Raw genomic sequence first — 15,052 nt, 5'->3', positions numbered from 1 at the left:
GACGCTAATGACACTAAATGACCGGACCTTGAAATGACACTCGAGAGCCTATGTACGTACGTACATGCGCGCATCGGTAACGCGTAGGTCGAGGTGATTGACCCGTGGCATCCAGAAGTGGAACTCTCGAAGGGAGAGAGGAAACAAAAGAGAGATAAAGAGAGAGAGAGAGAGAAAAAAATAGATGGCCCCCAAGGTCGTTTGGGAAGGCTAGCACGTCCTCGTGCTATCGACGGATATCCGTTTTTCGTAATTCATCCGAGGCGTGATCGATTGCTCGTTGTTGATAACACATGGGCACCAGCGTTACATAACGATCGCGCAAGATGACAGAAGCTCAATTGCTCCCGATTCTGATTTAATTTAAACGCGATTATTCTTTTATTTTATGATTTTCGATCACGCGTGTTTTATGTATTGTAAAAATAGTATTTCCTTTTTTTCAACAAAGAGAGAATATTCTTAGCAATATACTGTCCGTCGAAATTAAATTCTTTATTTTAAACATTGTATGGAAATTTATCATTTTTAACTTTTAATAGCAAATATTGCGTCCATTAAAAATATAAAACCAATTTTTCATTAAAATAAGATTTAGTTAAAGAAATTAGAAAGAACAAGAGAGATACAATTTAATATTATTTAATAATTGATTTAATATTAATATTAGCATATAATATTATATTAGATTTTTTTTGCCAATTTTAAAAAAGAATTCTATTTAATTTTGCCAACAAGCTAGTTTTATTTTGAAAAATGCAATTTTGATTGATGAGAATATTCGTGTAGAGAAGTCAAAGAAAGAATTACTTATTTCATGCTCGTATATTCTTTTAAAAATTTTTTCACAAGTATGGAAACAAAATTCACGCACTATTCAAACAATAGTGAAAGATAATCTATATTACAATAAAACTTAATATTGTTATATTTTTGAGATATGCAATTTTTGTTTCATTTCATATTCTCGCAATTTAAAAGCTTAAATAGATAGATATCTAGTTACACATATATATATGACAGTAGGATTACCTCGCTGAATATAACGAGCGGGCGAAGAGCGAAGGGGGTTGATAGCTCAAACAATTCGAGAGGTGCAGCCAATCCTCGAGGGAGAGCAACGCGAGTTTCTTCGAGTGACAGCTTCGGTAACTCGCGCGTGTATATCGTTCTGCCTTTGCTCGCCGGACTCATCCTCCGCTTATCCGCAAATTGTGTTTCCAACGGACGATTACCCTCTATTTCCGACTTTCTCTTTCGATTCTCCCCGCTATCCTTCTTCGGGATCCTTGTGCAGGACGTGACGATATTGTATACCACACCACCCACGCTCTCTCCTCGAGTTTAAGCTTTACTTTACTACAAGACGCGATGCTACGTAAATTCCCCCCCTTTCGATTCTCCCCGCTATCCTTCTTCGGGATCCTTGTGCAGGACGTGACGATATTGTATACCACACCACCCACGCTCTCTCCTCGAGTTTAAGCTTTACTTTACTACAAGACGCGATGCTACGTAAATCCCCCCCCCCCCTCACCCCCCTCTTTCCCCGTGTTATGTATATCGGGTATTATACATCATGATAAATTTGTATATTAAAAAGGAATTGGCGTGGATTCTTTTGAAACTCGCGTATGTCGGGCCGTATGATATAGATTTGAAAGTTTAAAATATATTATAAATATATATCTATCTTTCTGTTATATTAAATATTTTAAGATTTGTCTTACATATTCTTTATTTTCATTTTTAGTGATAAAAAATCAAAATGTTAGGTAAGTTAAAAATTTTTATAACGAAAGTTTCTTTTTCTTTTTTCCAGTATATTTACATATTTAATCTAGTACTTGAAACTTAGGACTTTAAACTTGGCTTTGTGTTCTTCCTTCGTTGAAGGAAAAGCGTTAGAAAAGGGTACCATAAAAAAAAAAAAACTTATTTTAGAAAATTGCACCCCAAAAAATCTAAATATTCCTTTTACCTGGAATTTTGAACAAAAATACCTGGAAGATAGCGGAATTTTCCTTCTGAACTTCTTCATTCACGCAGCGTAAAAAGGTTAAGCCCGGGGAAGAGAGCAAAGAGAAAAAAATAAATAAATCAATGTCCGCAAGAAATGGCTGTCGCGCGGCGACCCAAAAGTATGCCTCTGTTTTCATTGGTAGAAATCGGACGATCCGATAACCGCGGTGGAAAATATCACCGCACGTCCGCGCGATTCTTTTTACCCCGCGACAGTCTGCGTTTATCTATATAAAATGCCACTCGTTTTTCAACTGACAGCACGTTCGTCACTCTCGATGTGTGTGTGTGTGTGTGTGTCGATTCCCGGTCATCTCCTGTCATCTCCTGTCATTCGCCTCTCCCGCCCCTGTCGTGGAAGCGAACGCCGATGTTGTGCGTCACGTGCGTGTTGCGTATCGGCTGATTACACTCGTAATTAGGGATCGGCCGGAGATCTAGCGCAAATGCAAATTCGCGGAGTCGAATTAAACCGATGGGATTTATCGCGTACTACTTGGAGGTTGAATGTCCCGAAATTAATCATAATGTTTGATTAATAATCTATATTTATATATGTATATCCTTTAATTTAGAAGTTTAATACAACTTTTATATTGAACTTCTTTTGTATTATTCTTTAGCAATACAGGACATGGGCTGTAAAAATGAAAATATAAAAAAAGGGAAAATAAAAATTGTGATATATAAAAAATTATATTTTTGCGAAAAATATAACTTGACATATTTTTGTATCTCTGCAAATAAAATGATAATATAATAGAAGTACTTTTTTTTTTTTTTTTTTAAAAAAAGGAGAACAATTTTTCGAAAGCATTAACGCTTGTTTTATTAAATGTTTCAATTATTTTAACAAAGCTATTTCTGTATAATGAGGAATAAATATCAGTTGAACATTGATCAATTATTTCTTGATTATTTCTGTTTATAAACAAAATAGGATTAATTTCCATTCAGTTTACACTTGACGTCGGGATAATACTAGGCCAATTTCCATTATTATGGAGGCAGGATCGTTCATAATGTTATTACGTTCGAAAAGCTACGTAATAATGATTAGAGCTTACGCAAACTTCAATAATTATAATCTCATCTGATATCTAGATTATATATTGTACTTTTTTCACTGATAACTGAGCCGCTAGTTAAGCGTTGTTGATTATAAACTTGAAAATGCAAAAGAATACCCAAGTATCGGAAATATTTTTATACAGGGTGTCCCATTTTAATCTATCACCCCTTTTATTTCCACAGGGTAAGGTCGAATTAAAAATATGTTCAGACAAAAGTTATAGGGTTCAAAGGGGGCCAATAGATGATCTTATTAGATTTTGGATCAGGGATCCGTGTTGGGCCCAGTAGGGCCCAAGTCAATTTTTTAAAATGGGAACCCTATTTTTTATTGCATATTCATGTAGCTTATCTCGAGAGCTTTTCAAAACACTATAATGAAGTATTTTTCGAGTTATTTTATATCTTAATCTTATTTTGATATAAAATATCTCGTAAAATATTTAGTTCTCAATAATTTTATCGTGATACTTTTATGTATAGAATAATGAAATGAATCAATTAGTATAAAAAAAATATTTTTTTTTTTTAAGAAAAAGTGCGTAATTATTTACAATGTATTTTTTTCAAGCAACTATTTGTTTTTTTACATAAAAAAAAAAACCTCTTTGAACCCAACCCCTTTGAACCTACAACTTTTGTCAGAAGATATTTTTAATTCGACCTTACCCTGCGGAAATAAAAGGGGTGATAGATTAAAATAGGACACCCTGTATACATTTTTTTATTACGGGATTGTTAATGGACTTCAGGCTGTATGTACGAAAAATACATAATACAGATTATAACTCTGCTATTGCGTCGCTGATTAAAAATCGCGATGCGAATTACGGCTGATCCGCAGATAACGTGGGAAAATAATTAACGATAATGAGCGAACCGTGATAATTGGGCATATCGTTGTTGCGAAATGAAAATGAACGCGATCCGAGTGAAATAAATGTTGATGGAACATCTAACCAGAATATTCAACTCTACTGATTCGCTAAAAATGCTCGCTAATTACTCGAATAAATACGATATGCATGCTGCGTCTCGGCATACTGCCTCATTTCGAAATTACATGGTACATTTTAACATACACACGAGATGTTTTATAATTATTCAGAGATAATATATTTCACTCCAAACTATTTCGTCAAAGGTACACGAGCGACTTATACAATTAATTATTATTTTTTTTTTTTTTTTTTTTTTTTTTTTATCATAATTCTCTCGAAACATATTTTAAATATATTATTATATACACCGGGTGTTACGTGACAAATACAAATTGCGACGCCTTTAGCAACTTTCTGACAGTTCGATAAATCCCTTTTGGATTTTAATTATGCCGTCGTTCATCATAATTGCCGAATGATTATCATCGCGTACAAAGCACACTTCAAATTGACGCGTTTGTTTTCGAAAATTAGATGCCATTTGGATATTATAATCCATTCGGTCGCATCACGGTTAGGTTTGAAATCGGAAACTCGTCGACGTTGCTACGGGAGGGGCGGGGGGGAAGGTATATTGGATAATAACTATACATAATCATACTGGCATTATATCGTTTAAAAAAATAAAAATAAAAATTTTTACATATATTAAGAAATCTCTAATAAATATTTATGTAAAACTTGATTTAAACCCACTTACTCGTTTAAAAGTTATTTACTAAAAATTGTAGAAAAATATTATCTCTCTCTCTCTCTCTCTCTCTTTCTTTTTGCAAATTACTCGTCTTTTTTTTTTGTTTCTTGCAGTTGATTTCAGGGAATATTCACGATCAAAAGTTTTTGTCATAAATTAGGAAAAATATTAATTACAACTATTTTCTTTTACGAAGACGTTAAAAATCATATTATTTTGTGATACTTTAATTCTTTTTATAATCCGGATTTATTTATTTGATTTTTTTAAACAGTATAAACATAAAAAATGGTTTTTTTTTTTAATTTTGACAATTTTTTGCTGCTATTGTATAATTAAAACACCCTTAATATGATTTCAATGTGATCTGGCAATCTTTCGTGCCAAGATTATTACATTATACTACAGTTTCATAAGAAAGGAATAAAAATGTATTTAAAAAACTCTTTATATTCGTGATTTCTATTCTCATTGCTCAAATTTTAAATATTACGTCGACCAATATTTATAATTATTTTTATAACAAATTGGCATTTAAGATTGTGAAAATAAATTAGCCGAGATAATTAATTTTCAAAATTTTCATTTGAAATATGACTTAGAATTTTGTCCAGGTTTCTCGCAAAAAAGCCGTACCGTGTCTACGTTTATATCTTTAGAAACACCCCGCCTTCGATCGCGTTATTTCGCGACCTGTGATTACGCGGCTGCGCAAATAAATGTTCGTTTGCGTTGAACCGTGACCCGAGAACTCTCTCGGAGGCTGTCAAAACTGGCGCGTTGCCTGGGAAATTGGGGAGGAAATTCGTATTCGCCGCGGTCTCGTAATCGTGATGCCGTTCTGCATAAACTCGGCTTCTGATCCTTTCCCTGCCGAATACTATTTTCGCGCGGGTAAACAAAGCGAGGACGACGGTGTTTTAGCTTCCGCCGGTTACACGCCAAGTCCATTTCGGCGAATTTACTTACGCGCGAGCAACGAAACAACGGAATCGATCGCTGATTTTCTCACAAGGGTTTGATAATAATAAAATATCTCGATATTTTTCGTTTGCGAGGAGCACCCATTGCCAAAAGCGAAACATCCTGGAAATTTTTAGAGATCTCTTATACTATAAAAGGAATAAAATAAAAGGAATTGATTGATGGACGAATCGCGCTTTTCATGATAGTAATAAAAACAATGGAAGCTTATGAATAATATATATATATATAATATATGCGTAAATAATATAACGAACGTAGTTGTGAATAAATTAAAGTGTATACAACAATATAAACAATGCATGAATTTCAAGCGGAATATTCAACTATTCCGATGAAAATTCAAAACCGCGTATACATCTTTGTAGGTACACTGTAGCCGTTGTTTTCGGATAAATGAAATATTAATTCGTTTACACACCGCTTCGACATTTTATTTCATTTTAATCAATATCTTTATACAATACAAGGCTCGCTGAAATTTTTTTTTACTAGGGATATACAACGATAATTTAATTTTTTTTTTTTTTTTAAATAATGATATGAAAAAGCCAATTGAGCTAATTTTAGCCAAGGAAAAAAAGTGACGAAATTCTCCTGATACTTAATCTTTTCTGAATCAAGTAATCGTGCCATATAATAAGGCATCTTGTGTGGAAGTAGCCTTGACTTTTTTTTTTGTTGATTTCTGTAACAGAAAATGAAAGCTGCTCGAACGTTATTAATCATTATTCGCCATTGATCGATACCGAACAACAGGCTCGCCGGTTGTAGGTACGACTGTTGGAAATTTTGATGTCGAGTGTTGCCCTTCCGCCGTAGCGAGTAGAATCCCTTTTTATCGACGCCGGTTATCCAACAAAACGGCTCGCTTTTGTTGAAAAGAACCTTGATCCGGCTTTGCCTTGCCCTTTCTAAATTATACGGCACGGCAGTAATTATGAATCACTGTTTCCTTTCTGTTGCAGGTAAGAGCGCCGACAAAAAATTGTATAAGGTGGATTGTCGCAACGTGACCTTGACGAGAAGGTAATATAAATCTTCTAATTATCAGCTAATAATACTACTTGATTGACTGATTTTTCTTTAAATAATATCATTAGCTTCATATATAAAAACCGTGTGTATTATATATACAATGTATTCATGAACGAGTTTGGGGGATATATAAGCTTTGCGAATTAAATTATAAAGAACGCACATATTCATTTAAATTCTTGAATGAAATCTTTCCAAACGTGCTTTCTTTTGTAATAATAAATTAATTATAAATATTCTATAAATATAACTATATTATATACTTATAAATTATAGATATATTTATAATTAAAATTGTAGATACTTACAATTAATTATAGATTAATTATAATTAAACATTAATTTATTATTACAAAAGACAGCAATCTTTGGAAAGACTCCATTGCAAAATTTAGATGAATATAATAAATGAATAAAATTAATTATTAATTTATTTATTTATGAAAGACAGCACGTTTGGAAAGATTCCATTGGAGAATTCAAATGAATTTAATTAATTATAAATATCTACAAATTATATTTAATGATTACAATTAATTATAAATATTTACAAATATCACCTTTTATTATGGAATACTGATAAGAGAGCTAGTAGTTTCTAATCGCGATAAAGTAGGACATGCGATATCGAGACACTGTTTTCGAATCATTTCGCGCGTATGCTTGTTCGCTGAATTTATTTCTTTCTTTTTTAACAATTTAATTATTTGTCGCGTTACCGACAGAGAACGGAGGGCGATCCCTCCTTTGCGATTCATACATCCGATGGCGCCACCAAATCCAGTCGGGCCAGATCGTCGTTTGTTAAGTATCGACCTTCATACAGTCCTTTTCATCTTCCCCGTTCGTGTTATCATACGCATGCGCTCGCGTGTCGCGAGATAACGCGCGGACCGATACAAATTTCTCGATCGCATGCGAAGGTCCGATTAACGATCGGGGAACAAAAGCCCACACCATAATTCGCAGGAAGAAACTGTTACATCGCGTGCACGCGATCTTACGCACAAGGTGACATCGTTACTTTGGTAAGGAACTTCTCGTAACGTTATTCGAAATAATTTTTTTTCGACACATAAAAGGTTTTTGAATTATTAATTCCTCCGCTGCGAGCGCAGATCCATTTATCCGGAATGGATAAAGAGCCTTTTAAAAGGACTCGATGATGCATTCATAAACAGAGTGTATCTCGTACATTTTGCAAAATTATAAATTATAAGAGCGATGTGTAATGTAGTTAAAAAGAAATATATTTCGTAGGATACGTATGTATCATTATCACGTGTAAAATGGAGGGAATAAGTTATCTTCACTCGCAAAAACCGCTGCAATTTACATGAATGACGGCGTTGCATGTGTACTAGTAGTAACTGCGAGTGAATGGAAGTAGAAACCGAATCGGAGATCGCAGCTAAAAACTCGCGCTCTAGAGAAAGTATAGCGATCGGACGGGAGTAACTACTTCCTGACAACCAGGAGAGCGAGCATGGCAAATCGGCGTCGAGAGCCATTCGATTTAAAATCCGAAACGTCAAAAAAACACGTGACTTTGTGATGACATTTAATTGTAACAAAATGCCGCGTGATTTTTCAATTCGACCCTTCTGCCGTTACGCATCGGCGGAATTAAACGTATTAAATTACTAATATCCTTCAGCTTATACTAGAGGAAGGGGTGAGGGGGAGGACGAGAGGGTTGTCGCCCTGTCCAATCCGGGAGACGAATTGCCCCCCCCCCGGGGGGAGAACGCGGTCGTTCCCCTTCAGCACCCTATTCTCTCCGACGACGACGAGGAGAGGCAGCATGTGACGCTCAGCTGTATGTCAAATCCCGAAATTATTGCGGCTCGATGTACTCTCTCGCTCGGAGACGATTATATCCGGCGCATATAAAGCGCACGAAGCGACGACGATCCGGGGGACACACGGGCGATTGACCCACGTGATGGGTTAACGAACGTGCGACGGGCGGGGAAAAAAATCGGGGATCTCGAAAAACACAGGGGACCGCGGAGAATTATCAATCCGCGGCGAAGTAGAAAGGGGGAGGGGGAGAGGTAGAATTTGGATATCGCGCGAGATGATGTGAAATGTGTTAATCTTGCTATTTTAGTTTTTAGAGTTCTATCTTTCAATTTTATTTTATCTACATATATACATATATAGGGTGAGGCACTTGAAATTATCGTAGTTATCGGAATTTGTTATTATAAAAAAATTTTGTTTTATTCATTTTATATTCCCTTCGAAACCAAGCAATTTGAATTTAATTCAGTTTTCTTTACAAATAATAACATTGACGTAAATTGAGGTGATAATGTCGCGAACCCCACCCTGTATATATACATATATAAAACTTTATACATATATTATATATATTATATAAAATAATGTAAATATAATATACAAATATATGTATACATATATTTGTAAATTAATTTGTATATATATATATATATATGTATAAACGGAAGTTTTGTTAATATATGCCTTAACGTCTTTAAAAAAGTAGTCGACAAGGTCTTTAATATTTACAGTCTCATTTATTACCATCCGTCTAGACGGTAAACAATTCTAAAGTTCGACAACTTTTTCTCTCTGATATTGCAAAGTCAGCTGCTCCACCGCTCTCACCCCAAGTCATGACATTAATATTGCGCGATGAATTTCTCTGGTTTACGGGCCACGCACGAGCATCTCGTCGTGGTATTTGCTGTTAAAAATAGCCTTCGCATGCCATATGGGTCGGTAAAAGTGCATCGGTTCACATGGCATCCATGTCCTCCTTTCGTACGCTTTGCGGTGGTCGTTTCTTTTTTTTTCTTTTTTAAAAAAGACTACAAGAGAAAGAGAGAGACTGCCCTCTTGGGATCGTATATTTGATGCCGACTTCTCTAAACGGTTAAAACTTGCGATACACGGTTGCACGCTGACGCTAAACGAGAATCGTCGTCACATCGTTACATCAGATTACCTAGTTATTACAGCGGTTTGTTGATTCAAGGGAATTACTCAAGCAATACGCGCGTCGGTGTGAAATATCATAAACCTCCTCCACACTCGCGCCTTTTCTCGCGAGGGTGAACACACACGCGCGAAAAATAATCAACTCGTGTTACGGGGAGGGGGAGGAGGAGGAGACCTTAAAAAACGCCAGGCACACACGAAACACGTTCTTCGTACACGGGTTCGACACAAAATTACGCCAGCCAGTTCATTACGCAATACCATCGCACTTTCACGTTGTCATTCATTACGATAGCTTGGATAGCTTCGCGGATGCATATATATGTGTATATATATATATATATATATACATGAGAGAACCGTTACACGACAGCCGATATTAATAACACGCTCGTCGATGTGTGGTGGAAGCCGAGTGGACACGAGTAGCGAAAACCCATTGACCGTGACCCTCCTCCATGTTTCTAATTTAAATGTAAACTATTTGAAGCTACACACATGCACATACCGGGATGTCTATCCCCTGGAAAAACATGGAAAACCTAGAATTATTATAGATTTCGTTTGTAAAATCAGGGAATTCTCGTGGAATTTTATTGACATTCAGGGAATTTTTTTTTGGAAAGATTATCTGATAATTTTGATTATGTGTTTAAAATATATTTCTTTATTTATATATTCACAAAGTCTTAACAAAATATTGAATATATAGTGTATATTCTTTATTGTAATTTTTAGTAATAAAAAAATGAAAATTTTATGCAAGTGAAAAATGCTTATCTCACGAAAATTAATTTAGTTTTTTTTTTTTTTTCAATACATTTACAAACTTAGGACTTGAAATTTAAGAAGCTTTGTGTTTTTCCTTGGTATAAGTGAAAAAGTATGCGATAAAAAAAAATTTATTTTAGAAAGTTGTATCAAAAAATGTTTAAAATATTCTCTTTATTCTGGAATTTTGAATAAAAATACCTGAAAGATTAGGGAACTTTCAGGGAATTTTTGTACAAAATTTGAAGAAAAATTTTACGATGCGTTAAAATAATTATCGCGGAAAGAGTTAATAAAATTACCTATACTATGGTTGACGATTTAAACTTTGCCCTTTTCTTTGTCTGCGATACTTTTGCGTATTTATTGGCAATTGTGATATTCAAGACAATCGTCTCGAATGTCAATCGTGCATTTATTGAATATTTCCAACGGCACAAGAAAAGCAAAATTAACGAAACGGAAGCCGCGGCGACGTGAATTCGTGAATTCCGCGGTCATTATAATGCGTAAATAATCCAACGAAATCGCATTGTCACGCGCGGGTCCGCCTGACGGCAAGGAATGTCGCTCGACCATAGTCGTAGTGTCTGATAAATGATCGCAGCTGCGGAATATTAAGACTCCCCGGCCACGTACAACGATACGAGCGACGCAAACAAATGTTCTCGGCCGCGTAACTGCAGGAAAGAAGACGAGCGTGGAGACAAATCGTACGATCGAGAGGAAGCGGTCGTCGTCCATTCGTTCGTCGTAATGTCTACGACTTCTTAAACACGTGTAAATTAATTCCTTCCCGCATACAAATTTCTTGAAAGCACGATTCGACGAATTCAACCACGAAAATGTCTCAAGATAATTTCTTGTAAAACTTGATAAGGGAGGGAGATGTCGTTTGAACTTTCTAGACAATTAATACTATCGAGATTTTTCGAGATCCAAAGGAGAGAAGAGACAGACTCCTCCAAGAAGAGGAATTAAAATAGGTGGGAGCGAAGGAGAGTCTGATCAAGAACGAAACTTGTCCTATTCATCTTTGTACATAATTGAAAGAACCGAAGAGCGCGTCTTATCAATACACGTTATACGTGGTGGTATCAAAGGTGCGCTTGCGAATTTTCCGAATGAATGATCGCCCTTCACGATAATTTCCTCGCGATTCGTTCTCTCGGATACGCTGTTCTCGAGGAGAGCTATCAAAGAAACACGTTAATTCCAATCATGATGATATTTAAATAAGAAAATTAATGTTCTCAATATTTTGCCGATTGAAATAATTTGCTATTCCCATTTTGCACAAATAAGGATATTTTCAATATTTAGTATTCGTTTGATATGATTATATTCAAAAATCATTTCCAATATATATACCAATAATTTTTATTTTAATTAATTAAATAAAAATCTTTATTTTAATTTATTTTTTTATTTTGAAGACTGATTTTGCAAAATAATATTTTATAGTTAATAATATTTCTGCCAATTCTGTTCAAAATTTCTCTCTGGAAACATTCTCGTGGCCATGATATTATCGCGATACACTACTTCCTTCAATTATTTACGATATCACCGATGACGATATGGATATCCCCGATGGCTCTTAAAATATTCTCTGGATGATCGCGGAGATGTTGGAGATCACTCTCGTCCATTTGCTCTCAAGTAGCGTATGAAAGGCAGCCTTCAAAGTCCCAGAGGTGGCGGCGAGTGCCCGAGAGCTTTCCGGTTGAAAGATCACCCGTCCGCGGTAATTTTCCGGGACCGGTCCTATCTTCGAGAGAAAGACGAGCAGAGAAGCGCTTGGCATGTGGCAGAAGCGAAGCGGGAGAGGAGAAGAAAAGCGAGAAGAGAGAAGAGACCGGTCGTGGTGGCCGCCACGCCGTGCCGAGAGGCACGTTCGAGCGAACAGGAATTGCCTGAGTCGTCTCCTTGGCTTCGGTCAGTGCCTGGCTACGGCCAACTTTTCTTCACCTTGCGGGCGAACGACCGTTACGTTTTTTCGTTCCAAGGCTGAACGTATCCTTTCGTCCACGGAGGCCTCTCTCGACGCGTCGCGCCTAGGGACGCCGTGCAATTCTGCCACGCAGAGTGTACCCTGCAGAAAATGTCGCGGAAAGTCTATCAATTGTTTTTTAATTTAGGAATTAGGGGAGAGAAAGAGATTCGATGCATAATATTTTACTTGGTCATGTGTATTCTTCGATGTTCGCAGAATTTATTACATTTTTTGTCATCCTCTTCTTTTTCTTTAACATCCTCAGGATGTCTATTTTCTGGAAAACTTGGAATTTTCAGGGAATTTATTGGGACTCGGGAAATTTTTTAAAAAGTGCTTTCTTTAATAATTTTGCTTTTATATTATAAGCAATATGTGATAAATCAAGTTGTAAATTATGTGTTTAAAAATTTTAAATATATATCTTTATCTCTGTTTATATATTCAATATCTTAACAAAATATTGAATATGCAATACATATTCTTTATTTTAATTTTTAATGATAAAGAATGAAAATGTTATGCAAGTTAAAAAATTTTTTATCTTAACGAAAACTATTCAATTTTTTTTTTTCAGTAAATCTAGCACTTGAAATCATTAGAAAACCATTAGAAAATGTGTACAAAAAAAAACTTATTTTAGAAAATTGCATCAAAAGATTTTTAAAATATTCTCTTTACTTGGAATTTTGAACGAAAATACCTGGAAGAGAGATGAGGGAATTTTTTTACAAGATTTGAGTAGAAACATCTTGATTTTTCCTATGAAAATTTGTGCTTCTTCGAAGAATAAAAAATACATCTTCGAGTAAATACTTTTGAAAGTTTATTGGAAAATCAGAAATTAAATCTGTGAGTAATTTCGCAAGAAGTGTTTCTTTACACTTTTTGATGGAAATTTTTTCAATGGTGGCACTTGTCACGTCGCGGGTCGTTTTGCACGAAGACGGCGACAAAATCGCAAATAGGTCCATCTTTTCTCGCTATCGATTTATCTTTTTCTCTCTTTCTCTCTTCCGAGATTGTCACCCACGTAAGAAGATCCCGCCAAGTCGATACCGCATTCTCCGATCTGATTTATTCGGGGAAACAAGGTCGAGGTGTCGCGATCGGAAAGAAACACGGATAACCGTGGAAAAAGATGTTTGGGGCCGTGGAAACTTGCGGTTTAAAAGACTGACACGCGGAATTTGCGCAAGATTTCACGATCGACTGAGTCGCATTCGATTACTTCATCATCTACGCGCGATTAAAATTCTTTTAATCACATATTGCCGCGCTGTCTCGTGACAGAGGGGATCATAGATGACGTCACGTTGAAAAATTATGATCGGGTCAGTTGCGAGAATACATGAAAATCTTTTTGCGAATTTATGGCCGTTATACAATTATGAGGTATAATAGCACTCGGTACATAATATATACATAGTATAAAATTTATGACGCATCTCCATTTATGTAACTCGCACAAATAGTGGGATATATTCTGGAGTAACGCCAATTTTCATTTTTACTCCGAACTACCGCTAGCCAAATAAGATTTATATCTCGAATGATTTATCAAACTTGGCGATGTCGCGGGATATATCGATATCTTCCAATATCAGCTCTCGATTCTAGGATGTATTTTAAAGCATTGGCGGAAGCACGTAAAAATATCGTAAAAATAGATGGTTTTATTGCTTCGAAATCTGAACGCAAAAACAAAATTATCCACCATTAATATTTATTACAAATACAAAAAAAATATTAATATTAATAACAAAAAATATTAACGACAAATAATTTTTTCAATAAATGCGTTAAAAATTATATACACGTTTCTTGCAATATTTTAACTCTCATTCCTATCTATTTATTTGACAGATATTAATCTGAAATTTCTATAATTCTTTGCTGTTACGTCTCATACATTTTTAGAGTAACTCCCATTTGAAAAATTACATCGAAAAAAAAAAAATGTTTCGCTATTTATCCGATCGAAACTTTAGCGAACTATTCACAGAAATTATAGAGATGCTTGGATATTCTTTCTCTGCCTCTGTTACTTGCGAAAAGTTTGGTGCACTCTTGTATAATAGAGCCGTTTTTCTTTTTTTTTTTTTTTACGTACGTGAAAAGTTTGGTAATAACAACCGACAATATGGAAATGTCCGGAGACAACTTTCCGAGGGGCACGATGACGATGATCTGCACGTTTCATGAACTATGCATGCCTCACGAGCGGCTTCGAGCTGAGTGACCGACAGCCTATCTGCGGCCCATCTTATACCGCGTAACAACCCCGACACGGCAGTGTTCGTCGGTCCCAGACGGATCTGTCGACGTCACGCGATCCCGTCGCCGAGGCTAAGAGCCCGCGCGCACGCGATTATACTTTTCCGAAAACTGCCGAAAATTACTAGTTCGACCAGCACGTGCTCTCCGGAGCCCCCGACATACCGGAACTCGAGTTTATGCGCTAAATTCGATATCGTTGAAAAGAGAAAATATAATCATTCAAAATAGTCATACACAAGGATCAATTATTTTATATACAGGGTGTCCCAGAATTACCGCATCCCCTGG

At 35.7% G+C, this 15,052-nt stretch overlaps 1 long non-coding RNA gene across 2 annotated transcripts in view; it reads left to right on the top strand.

Annotated features, from left to right (window-relative positions):
* LOC115241462 overlaps positions 1 to 6,996 on the top strand; it is a 96,197-nt gene extending 89,201 nt beyond the window's left edge. For both annotated transcript variants that reach the window (XR_003884903.1, XR_003884904.1), the window contains exon 3: positions 6,681 to 6,996. This is a non-coding gene — a long non-coding RNA (uncharacterized LOC115241462). The remainder of the gene's footprint in view (positions 1 to 6,680) is intronic.
* Positions 6,997 to 15,052: the final 8,056 nt, after the last annotated feature.

Source organism: Formica exsecta, unplaced genomic scaffold, assembly GCF_003651465.1.
Source record: "Formica exsecta isolate Colony F162 unplaced genomic scaffold, ASM365146v1 scaffold49, whole genome shotgun sequence".
In the NCBI taxonomy this organism is placed as follows: domain Eukaryota; kingdom Metazoa; phylum Arthropoda; class Insecta; order Hymenoptera; family Formicidae; genus Formica; species Formica exsecta.
This window is presented reverse-complemented; position numbering and strand designations above follow the sequence as displayed.